At 35.7% G+C, this 12,813-nt stretch overlaps 1 long non-coding RNA gene across 1 annotated transcript in view; it reads right to left on the bottom strand.

The window, feature by feature from the left end:
- Window positions 1–411: 411 nt before the first annotated feature.
- Window positions 412–12,813, bottom strand: part of LOC141450816 (uncharacterized) — a 40,029-nt gene continuing 27,627 nt past the window's right edge. The window contains exons 2-3 of the long non-coding RNA XR_012456334.1: window positions 12,291–12,733; window positions 412–3,815 (exon numbers count right to left, since the gene is read on the bottom strand). This is a non-coding gene — a long non-coding RNA (uncharacterized lncRNA). The remainder of the gene's footprint in view (window positions 3,816–12,290; window positions 12,734–12,813) is intronic.

Genomic DNA, 12,813 nt, shown 5'->3' on the forward strand with positions numbered 1-12,813 from the left:
CTATCTTTCTGTAAAGTAGTAAATTTAGAGAATTTGTGCGGGCTTTCTTTTCAAGCATCAATAGTGATTCCATAATTTCCTTAAAGCTTGATTTTGGCTTTCATGTGAAACGTGTTCACAGCATTCGAAAGACGGTCTAAATTTGGTCCGACAGTGTTGTCTTGTGTTATCCAGTGTTGTATCTGGTGTGAGTATAACTAAAAAAAATGAAAATCAGAGAAAATTTAAATTCAAATTTTTGATTAAAGTACTACCAAGAAAAACGCTTTTGACTATCATTAGTGGAAATCTCTGCGAAGGAAGTTACCTATTTTTTTTAACGAATTCCTAAACAAAACTAACTTATAAACTTTTTCGTAATACGAGTACTTCGTCCATCCTTCCATTTACAAATACATATATTTATTTTATTTCTACATTTATTTGAGCTCCAAATTACCCATTGAACTCAAACGTTTAATATACAATACTATCCACAAACCTATGGTGGACTTACGGACTAGAGCTGTGGGGTTCAGCCAAACCTACAAACATACGGACTGTACAGAACATTTCAGTCAAAACTACTCCGACAGATAGCTGACGCTCCTTTCTACGGTGACTAGCCTCACTCTTCACACCGACCTCAACATCCCTAGACGAAATATCGCAAGTTCCATACTGCTCTCTCTACTTGCTCTAATCCTCTTGTACAGTCTGTGGCCTCCTCTGACATCCCTAACAATACTCCTGGACGACTGAATCGCCAGTGGCCCCGCGACTTCCTAGTAGTCTGAAGGCCTAAACGCCATTATTCTCCTATCTCTCCTCTCTCCTCCTCGTATTCTCCTCCTCACATTCTCCTCTTTCCTATAGAGAGTGGGTAGCTTCTCTCCTCCTGCTCTTCCCGCTCCAGTTCATCTCATTCACCTCCTATTTACTTATTGTATATATTTATACAGATTGTAAATTACAAAATAGATTTTAAAAAAACATTTATTTGAAACCTTCTTTTTTGGATGTTTTTCAATAAAAAAGCAATGGCTATCAGCTGTCCAACTACCAAACTAGATGTCATAATCGGAGGCAACTAGCGAACATACTTTACTATAAATTTCTCATATCATATTGATTCTCAATCCAAGGCCTAAACCGGGAATCGTACCCAGTGTCACAATAAGTTTTAGATTTGTGAGCCTCGCCTCTGGCCGCTCGGCTATCGTGTCGTCTTAGTTGAAGATTAGTTCTAGTAAATGTGATATTTTAGGTTTCACTCTAAAATATATATAAGTATATATACTTCATTTGTATAATAATAAAGAGCAGCTAAAATTTCTAGATATTGGAAAATGGAGTACAAATTTTATAAAAATGTTTTTTTTTCAATTTTCTACAAATTTTTATTCGATTTTCTTTGTCGTAGCCCGCTTTTCTTTTTTGTATCCCGAACTGGTTTTGGACTTACATACATCTTCAGAGGTAGTAGAGGTAGTAATCAGTTTAGTGTAGAGATTTTGATGTCGCTTAGGTTATCGTCTCGCTCTGCACTTGGTTTTCTACAATGTTCTCTAAAAGTATTTCAAACCAATTTCCTTCTTGATTGTCATTATTTTTGTTTCTTATTTTTCTAGTAGCTTGAATTACTAAAATTAAAAATTACTACAAAAAAAAAACTACATGAAATACACACATTATTCGTATAAGGCGCCACGAATGCCTAGAGGTTAGCGGTGTGGCTCACAAAGCTAAGATATATTTGATTCCCGGATTCGATTCCCGGTCTAGGCATTGGATTTTATTTTATGGGTAATATGAGGAATTTGTAGTTAATTATGTACGATTGCCGTCTCCGTCCATGATACCTAATTTGGGGTGGTAGCATGTAAGGACATGAAAAAATTGGCATTACTACACTTTTACATAGGCATAATTATTCTATAAATATGAAGCTTGGTCCAGGGCATTACATAACAAAATTTATGATCTTGGTTTCCAGAAATGAAATAAATATTTTCGTGGCCATTGGTATTTTACTGCTTTGGCATTCATTAATTGACTAAATCATATTTGGTTGTTACACGAAGCTTTAAAATCAACTTTATAAATAACAAAATAACTCTACCATGTTACAATGGACCCAATAAATTCTGGATTTGAAATATGATTGCTTAAATGTATTAAAACAAAATACAGATTAATACTGAAAATATAAACCGCTTCCATTAAATTGACATAAAATTCATTTTACAAACAATAAATGCAAATTCTCTCTCTCTCTCTCTCGCTCTATCTCTCTCCCCCCATTTCCCTCTGACCCCCAACCCATCCAATGTTTATTTGAGCACATTAAAGTGACAGGCTATCCTGAGGGGGAAATCATGTTTTGAGATTTTTATATGAAAATTAATCTCACATTTTGTTCATTCGGCCATCTACTAAATTATATTGACAGATGTGCATTACTTTTATGCATTTTCTAACAAATAAGAATTAGCTACTGTCGGGACTCGAACTAGCGATGTCTTACCAATATAAAACTACCACACTTAACCTCCTTTCTGTATATTGGAGACTTGTTTACATTTAGTTCTAAATTTTACACAGAAGGGTAGTTGCTACGCTGATGATCTACCAAAATTTATTTTCTTAATAGGGCGATCTCTCCTATTTTTTCTGTGGAGCCGGGCGATAGTGCCGCAGGTCCCGTCTTCTACGCATCAGACGTTCTTGGGCATGCCTTCACAATATTCTATACATAGACGACCCAGCAGCCATGCTGGGCAACAAGTTCTGCTTCTCACAGATTACAAACATATTTGGACCTAATAGTACCTAGCGTGGAAAAGCGGAGAATCAAGATGAATCCACAATAATGCCAGCATACTTTCAGGTGTATGGGGGGGGGGCTCTTGTCCTCCAGTATTCTAAAATAACAATCCTCTTCCTTCCGCAGACTAGGTATGCTATCTTTAGGTGCTGATGAACATGAGACCTACACTCAAGAATTAGAAGGCATTCTTTACTTTTTTGTCGGAAGACGATATCAATACGAACGGAACTAAAGAGACGAAATATATTGAACAATTAAGGCGCCACGGTAGCCGAGCGTTAAGAGGCGAGACCTGCAAAGCTTGCATATATTGTGGTACTGGGTTTGATTCCCGGTCTTGGCCTTGGATTTTATTTAATGGTTAATAAGGGAAATTTACAGTAAAGTATGTTTGCTAGTCGCCTCCGTCCACGACACCTAATTTGGTAGTTGGAAGTTAAGCCCCGCCTGAAAAAATAATACAATTATAAAATCTTGAACGTCCAGACTAGAGCTGTAGGGTTAAACGAAACCTATGTTCTTACATTTCAATCTTAGTTACTCGGACAGACGCGCTCCTTTTAAAAAAAGGCCACAAATCTTTCTCTTCATAATCATCTCAATATCTTACAGGGCAGAATACCTTAGAGCTCTATCTCACTGTTTCAAATCCTTTCATACAATCTCTTCCCTTAAAGTCACACAGTTATTTTTGTTAAACTCTGAAAATAGAAACCTTCACAATTATGGTTACAATTAAGTCATTTGAGTGTAAACTTAACATTTTTTTTCATTGTTTGAAAAACCATTAAGATTCTAACCCTAGGGTTTTTTCCCTTTTATTCAGGGACAGGGTACAAGGATATATTACAAAAAACATTCCTCTGATATTGGCGCCACAATCGCATTGCAATGCACGTTTTCATTTTCTAGAGTAATTCCACCAATCTGACCAGATAATCCATTCCAGATAACATTCCCAGGTGATTGGGTCCTGGAGTGACGAGAGCAATTAGCTGAGCCAATCCTGAGAAATAAATAAAAAAGTTAAATTACATCTATCGGCCAGTCTCCGCGAAATTATTTTTTTTTTAAAAAAAAGTGAATAAATATTATAAATGCAGTTAGCACGCCAAGATTTCCTAGTCTAGCTCATTTAGATATTTTAGCGGGTAAAACGAATATGTCGGCGTTGATTTTAGCGATAAATGAATAAATTTCTCTCCTGATTATAAATATGGCGTCCAACTTCAAGCACTTTTTTTTTTTTAAATGGTGGAAGATTTCAATTAAATTAAAATTATTAAGAAAAGTGAGAAAACACTTTTTGCCGTCATTTTTCACCGAATACACTTTTAGCTTGTGGCACGATTTAATTAATATAATTGCCAATTTCATTAATTGCCAATATTTTATTATTAAATGTAACAAGTTCGTTTGAAAATTAAAAAAAAAAATGGCCAACCTTGTACGGGTGGGGAGTACAAACAGTTTATGAGGGGCTTAAGCATTAAAAGTAATTGTATAGTTTTCTTTGATTAGTACGACTTAAATTCGTATAATTTAATATAGCATTTTTTGGGGGGCAATTATTATTGAATTATCGTTGATTCTATGTACTTGGTAGCACGCTTGATTATCGTATCCCTGACCGGTTTTGGATTATCATCCATTATCAGAGCTAGATTGATCCGTATGGTGTAGTTATTTCGACTTCACTTACTATTCGCACGACACTTGCTGACTAAGTGAGGGATAGAAACATAAACGGAATCGAAATATCCACACCAAACTGGATTAATCTATCTCTGAACATGGATGGTAATCTGAAACCGGTCAGGGATACAATAAGCATGCTTACTACGACCGGATAAAGTCGAAAGATAATATCCAGCACTGCAAACCTAATTACATTATCAACAATTATTAAAGTACTTAATTATTTGATTATCAAATTACGTGCTAATTAGATTAATTAAATGGACTAAATTTAATTATAATTTAGGTCTAATTAGTATTAGAAACAGCAATTTATTGTTCAATGTGTGCAAATTAGTTCTCTTGTTACTCTAAGAAGAATTTAGGACTGAAATTACGTATCAAATCCGTGATTCAGATTAGACAGTCGCTGACCAACTCTAACTTACTCTATTTTGGTGTGCTTGTATGTGAGTTAGTGTGTGTTGATTACTCAAAACTAGCGACATAAACTGCATAAAAAGATACATTTTTTTTTAATTTAGTTTGTTATTTACAATCTGTATAATATACTATACAATAGTAAATAGGGAGATTGAAGTATAGAGGCGTGAAAGGCAGGAGTTTCCTCTTTCTTTCGAAACTGTCCAGCTGTAGCACTTTCAACAGGATATGATTTTTAGACCTTCAGACTGCAAGGAAGTCGCGGGGCCTCTGGCGATTCAGTCAGGAATGTCAGAGGAGGCGAGAGACTGTACTAGAGGATTGGAGCAAGTGGAGAAAGCAGTATGGAATTTTTGATATTTAGTCTTGGCTAATTTGATGTACGAAGGGAATGTTGAGGTCGTTGTTTAGAGTGAGGTTAGTCACTGTAGAAAGGAGCGTCAGCTATCTGTCGGCAGTAGTTTTGATTGAAATGTCTTGTACAGTCCGTATGTTTGTAGGTTTGGCTGAACTCCCACAGCTCTAGTCCCGTAAGTCCATATAGGTTTGTGGATAGTACTGCATATTAAGCGTTTGAGTTCAATGGATACGAATTTGGAGCGTCGTCCAAGAAGTCTGTAAAGTAGTTTCGCACGTACATAAAAAGATACATAAAAATAATTTTTAATAGCGTTCAAATATTTTAAATACGTATTTCTCTAAATTGTTTTCGATTATTGTACTTATTATACATGAAGTTTCGAAATAAGTTTTTAACAAAATTTCACACCAGATAGAAGACTGTCAAAATGAAGAAGAGATCTGTCCTGAACCGGAAATAATCATTTCGGCTGCTTATTTCTCTCCATGAATTCCCGGCTAGAGTTTCTTCAAAAGGATTCCCTGCGACCCCTGAATCTAAATACGCATGGTGAGGGAGCCAAATAATCTTTTAAAAAAAAGAGTCGCTCCATATGGAACTTGTTGAAGTACCACGTGATGTGAGTGAAATGTCCGGTGGCTGTGTAAGTGCTAAACATAATTCGTCATCATCTTTCTTTCTCCTTATCACGCATGCTGCTGTTCCATTACTAACGAGGCAAGGGAGGGAGGTAAAAAAAAGGGCACTAGAACTTCCATTCATTAATTGGGTAGGGCTGACAAGGGAGAGCCATTAAATATATTCAGGATTAATGGAGAGCAAATGAGCCCACCTTTGGCCCTAAGTGCATCTAAACCTCGATGAAAGAACTTCCCCTTCGTAACTGTTAGCCGTTAGGATATCCTAGTTTCATCACTTTTCATCCCCTTTTTTTTTCATAGTTAATACAGGGATTGGTAGTCCTAGGCGTCCGTGGACGGAGGCAACTAGCAAATATAATGTATAATAAATTCCTTTTATTAACCATTAAATAGAAAAAAAAATAACCCAAAACCTAGACCTGGTTTGAAACCCACTACTACACAACACTTTACGGGCCACTCCTCTAATCTCTCGGCTATCGTGGCTCTTAAAATATTTATGGGTTATTTAGGGTTTACTCTCATGTTATAAAGTGGTGATGCTAAAAGCTCCTAATTAACTTCTGATTTTAAATTAATCAAATCAAATACAGAAGGCTAAATTTTGAGTGAATTTTTCCTTTTTAAGATCTTTTTATTGATTTATTTATTATTGCCACTGCGAGGAAAATTGCGTTGGCGCTAAGAAACAGGATATCCTGTACAGTAAGCAATAGAGAGAAAACTCCTTTCTAGAAAGAGAGAGAAAAGAGACCAAACTCTCAGCAGTCGGGAATTCTGTAGATAATTAGTCCACTTATGCGCAGTTTAGGGATCGATGAAAACTCTTGCGTACTTAAATTGACACTTCAAAGATTTTAATTAAATTTTAAATCCCCAAAATGTTAAATAATTTTCTAAAAATAAATCTCCCATAAATATTGATATAAATAACCAAATATAACATGTAGTGTAACATGATTTAATAAAATATATTATATATGTACAATGTAATTTAGTTACGTTATATAGAGATAATATTCCAACATGGGTATACTGGTTTTGATGTTCGTATCAGAAGGAGATATATATATATAACGGTAACAAATTACCATTCCCAACCAAACACACGGCCGCTTCTATGTTACTAACATCAAGTAATGAACTTGCTGCTAAATGTGGAGGGACAGCGACGATAACAGGGAGATAATGTACTATATATGTATCTATACATACATATGTAGTAATATATAAAGTGTATTATATAAGGACTCTATTAACATTTTATTATACACTTTTAAGATATGATCAAGACGGATATTTAAGATAATGAAAATTTAGCACGATTACATTACTTTCCTTAAACCATAACGGAAAGTGACAAAAAACGGAAAGTGGTTTTTGTGAATGAATTCTGCAACTAAAAAGTGAACTATGAACAAAAATCTATGTCATTGAGAAGCTATCATATTTTTTTATGCAAATCATGAGGTCGCACGTGATTTAAACGACTATTAGAATGTAGCGATTGAATTCATTGAATATTAGTTGATCTTTTTGAACTCTACAGTTCAATAGCTCGGTAGATTTTCTAGAAATGAGAATTTGGATCTGTAGTTGAGGAATCTTTTAAGTTGTCGTAAGCTACTTTTAACTTCAGTGCGCTTAAATTTAAGTACAGATTCAAATGAGTGCCTTGGACATTTTGCCTGGAGAAATACGAATGAGTCATAGTGGATTGAAATTAATAGTTATGTAATTTTCACAAATTTGAAATCATTTACCATAATTCCCAATTTTTTAAAACCGTTCATTGGACAGAGCTTGAGATAAATTTAGAGGTCTCTAAGTGCTATTATTGAGATGCTTTGTGGAGGGAGTTTCCGCGTCACCTGCGTAGGTAAAGAAGTAAAGCTTCTGGATGGACCTTCTGGAGGTCTGCAGTATGTAAAGTAAAGTATTTGCCAGTTTTTTCTGGCCGGCTTTTAAGTCCAACTACCAAATTAGGTGTCGTGGACGGAGGCGATTAGCTAACTATACTTTACTGTAAATTTCTCATATAAACCGTTGGGAATATAGACTAGTACCGCAATACATCTTAGCTGTGCGGGTCTAACTTATAACCGCTCGGCTATCGTAGCGATTAGCTAACTATACTTTACTGTGAATTCTCATATAATCCGTTGGGAATATAGACTAGTACCGCAATACATCTTAGCTGTGCGGGTCTAGCCTATAACCGCTCGGTTATCGTGGCGATTAGCTAACTATACTTTACTGTGAATTCTCATATAAAACATTAGGAATATAGACTAGTACCGCAATACACCTTAGCTGTGCTGGTCTAGCCTATAACCGTTCGTCTAATCGTTTGCTACGTGTATTGCATGCAAGAAGGATCATAAGATGTTAACTATCGGATCTTCCACTTTAGCTTCATGTCTAAGAGAATGTGATACAGCGATTTGTACTCGAAAGCAGTAACCAGATAATATCATTTCAGAATTAGAATATAAGGGAATTGAAATATGTCCTAGGTTTTCAGTTCAAAAGTAAATATGGGCCACACATATTTACTGTTTATTGGATAAATATGGAATTGAAGTTATTTAATATTAAATGTAAATGATTTCTAATTAATTTGGAGATTTAATATGTTAAAATAAACATGTCAATTAGGGTATTGATATTTAAATTGTTTTTATAGTCTGTTTATTTTTGTTTCGACTGACATACATACAGAAAATCATATTTAGTTCTCTGGTACGAAACATGGTATAAATCACTGTAGTACTGTGTGCTGGATTGTGGAAGAGTTACGCTCTGGTTAGTAAAAGAAGAAAAGGACTGGGGGTGACTGGGGGCGTCGTGTTCTGGGTTTTGGGGGCGGAGAAATGTAGACCTTGAAACAGAGAGAGAGAGAGAGAGAGAGAGAGAGAGAGAGGCGGGAGTATATATGTATGTGTTTGAAGGAACCGTAGTATATACTGATTTATCGTTCAATGAATATCAATCTGCTAGTTCACTCAAATCAACACGTCACACTTTTCACTCTCTTTCTTCCTTCCTTTACCAGAGTTCGACCAATGAACAAACGCTCACGCAAACGCCATGCCACCCACCAACGCACAATCACATATCCACACACAGAGCCAAAAAGTTCTACCATTATTATCTATTGTTACTCAATTGAATACATTAATGTCAAGGCTTTTTTTGTAGGTTGCATTTCTCTACAATCAATCTTTTTTGGCTTCTTCTTTTTTTAATTAATTTACAGTCAAAATATAATCCAATCAATTATCATTATTAATGATTGATTGTAAAAGCGTTACGCCAATTTAATGACGTAAAACTCTTTGCTGAAACATTTATGTATTCCTGCTAGCGTGAAAAAAAAACAAAAAAAAATTATTTGTAATTACGTACTCAACGAATAAACGATGTCGCTCTCTTTACTAGCTTAACATGACGGGGGGGAGGGTGTAAATAGTAAAATGTTGTCCTGTCTGGAGTTTGGGTCCTTTACCATCTCCTTTATCTAGAACAGATTGGGCGGAGACACTCCACTTCTTCCTGGAGTGACAATGTAAAGCTTTAACTCGCATTAACAGGCTTGTTTGAGCAAACAGCTGCTGCCCCAAGCAGCACTCCACCTCCAGATTCTACACTACCGCCCCCGCCCCGCCTCTAGTACAGCGAATCAAGTTTTAAGCAACAGACAGTCCTTTCTGTAGAAATTTATTACACTTTAACTCTTTTACCTAAATTATTGCTAGAGAATTTACAGGAATTTCACTAATTTTATAATATTGCTATTCTAAAATTTCTAAAAAAATATTAACAACAGAAAATGAAGGCTCATTTAAGGAAATTTTTAGTTATATTATGTCGCAAAGAGATGATAAAAGTGGGAGATTCGATCGAATCCCTAAGTTAGATGATCAATTCATGGATGATGTTAAAGTAACAACTCTGTGTTTTAATAAAAATTAATGAAAATTATAATTTAATAATTAAATTCACTAAAATCGTTTAAAATTTCACAAAATTATTCTTTTTATTTTTAAAAAATATCAGCTTAAGTATTTTTATACTCTTTAAAACTGTGTATATGAAAATGGGGGTCAACTGCAAACCCTCACTTTTGGTCGCGCGTCAGCCGCGTATGCGGGCAGGAATCAAAAATCAAGTCACATATTCTGAAACTAGAGGTGATGGGTAACAAATTTTTCCTCAACAATTTTTCGCTCAGATCAACCGTTTAAGCATGAAATACATTTGAGCCGTCTTAAAATGAACACCCTGTATAGTTGTAGCTATCTGTGTAGCCCAGATATACATCAGGCAATAGAATAAACGATTGCATGATAAGAAAAGAAACGGCATAGCCGATGTAGAATGCATCCGTTCGGACACAGAAAGAAAGAAATCAGCCAGTGCTGATATTCTCAGGGAATTTGAATGGTTAGAATGGTCTAGAATGGGAGATCACGAGTCGAACGTTGTATTAAGAAGTCACGGGGTGGATTATGAGGATGGATTACAGAGGAATGAGTTTAGATGGCAGGGTTTTGAAATGGGGGGAAAAAAATTGTTTCAGTATACAGGGTGAACCAGTAAGTAATATCCATAGGCCTACTGTGTGAAGTACATCTAAAGTGGAGTTCAATGACATATTGGCCAACTTCATATTCTCCACTGTTCTTGAGTGACGTCACTTTAATTTTTTTTTCTAAAATCATTACTTTTTTTCCAATAAAAATGTTATTACTCAGAAAGTTTTAGTCCGAATTCAATTCTGATGACACGGTTAGAAAGACAGATAAATTTTCTAAAAATTAATACCATTTTGAAGCATAAGTTATTCTCCAAACAGCCTCAATCTTCCTCCGAATGCTGGAAAAATAAAAGTACTCGACATTTTTAAGAAAACTCATTAGGCCCTTAAGTGATCATTATCAGACCTAGGTGCTGGCACTTTTTATAAAAGTTTCCTTGTCTAATGGGCTTTCAAACGGTATATCATTTTCCAGGATTCCTTTTATCTTCTTATGAGAAATTACGTTTGTTTTACAAGGAAACGTGTTCACGAGCACTCAACAATGTTAGGTCCGTTGGTCCATCTAAAAGAGTTTTCAATGAATTAAACAACTTGATAAACTTGAAATAAAATCCAAGACCTAGTCCGGGAATCGAACCCACAGTACGTACATAATACGTACATATTAGCTTTACTGCTTTCACCATCTGCATCAGCTTTTTAAGCATATTGGTAGAATTCCAAAGTGAAAGAATGTTACACTCTCACCGGAAACGTGAAGTGTTTCCAGTTGCGTCTTTGGGTTTTTTTCGTAATATTCTAGACAGCTGTAAGAGGTTTCTTTTTTACTTGAACATGTGTTTGCTAAGCTAAGTCTTTCGAAAACAAGTGTATCCGTTTACACCTAATTCTGGAGGCAAGAAAAAAAAGAAAAGAAAATTCATTAAAAGTGCCAACTTTGAAGAAAATTTGTTTAACTTGTTTAAAAAGTAACCAAAAGAAAACCGTGTGTTAGGCACCAGATTCTACTAAGCTTATTAAGAAAATGCGATCTTGTTGGCTACCAGGCTTTATGGTAATAGACACAGTTTGGAGTAGGCTGATTAAAAAGTATCTAAGTGCTGGATAACAAGCGATTTACTTGCCTTAAAAAAAAAAAACTTAAATGAACTTAGGGAAAGTTTGCATATTAACGGTAATTAAACGATTCAAGTATTTAAGTATAGCAAAAAAAAGAAAAAAAAAGTTTAATTTAAAGCAGTAAAAAATATATAGTTACTTTGCTTCGCCCCAATATTAGAGCCATTGGCTTCAAATAGCTAACTCTCATTTCACTTTATCTTACAGGAAGTGTAGGCTTTCTAATCGTGCGGTTTTTTTCTCAATTTTGAATTTCTGCATCAAGTATCCGTTTTGAGGTCATCTGAATCCGAAAAAAATCGATTCTATCTCTAAGACTGCAGGAGTGAGGGTTTGTCTGTCTGTAAATCACTTTATAACATCTTAGCGTCTAGATGCGTGCACTGATTTTCATGGATAAGGTGTCATTTGAGTCGTAATTTCATGTAGACATTTATTTTGGAGGTCTTGACGCTGTAAAATTTTTCGGGAGAGAAATTAACTTTATTTTTGTAATACACTTGGCCCCGTTCTCTATACAGTATACACATCAGACATACACCTGTACAACCCTCTACACTACTCTGTACACATGCAGATGACACAGCCATACTAGCTACAAGTACATATCCTATATCAGCTTCATACAAGTTACAGACACACTTATACATAAAATAGAATCCTCGGCAAAGAAGTGGCGGATTAAAATGAACTTACTCTCCGGCGGGGCTCCTGTCCACCTGTCCTCTTCAACACAGCAATCCTCTTCCTTGTACAGATCTGGTGCGCTACCTTGGGCTCTACATAGGCAAAACTGCTCACGTGGAACCCACACACTATACTTAAAAGGCAAGCAATGACGAAACGTGAACATCGGAAACGGTGGAGATCCCGAACCGACTGCCGCCAGGCTAAGGAAATCCTTGGCCTGTCAAGAACGGATATGGTTGGTTTTAGCAGGTCTCGGATCAGGCCAGTTGGTTCAGGTGTTGAGTGGACATGCGAATTTAGAGTATCATCTTTCCAGTCGCCAATTTGCCCTGGCTGTGGTGAGTCCGATGAAACTGTGCGGCACTGTGTAGAGGTGTGCCCCGTTTATTCTAAAACTAGATTTCTCGTCTTAGGAAGGTTAAATACCTTCCTACCGAAAATTGTAGCATCTGGTAACAAAAATTGTAATAATAATAGCATTAAAAAGAAAATTATTTCCAATTCAAATCTGCAATTGACAGAAACATTT

The sequence above is a fragment of the Rhodnius prolixus genome, unplaced genomic scaffold (genome assembly GCF_049639745.1).
Source record: "Rhodnius prolixus isolate KJV_2025 unplaced genomic scaffold, Rpr scaffold_8, whole genome shotgun sequence".
NCBI lineage: Eukaryota > Metazoa > Arthropoda > Insecta > Hemiptera > Reduviidae > Rhodnius > Rhodnius prolixus.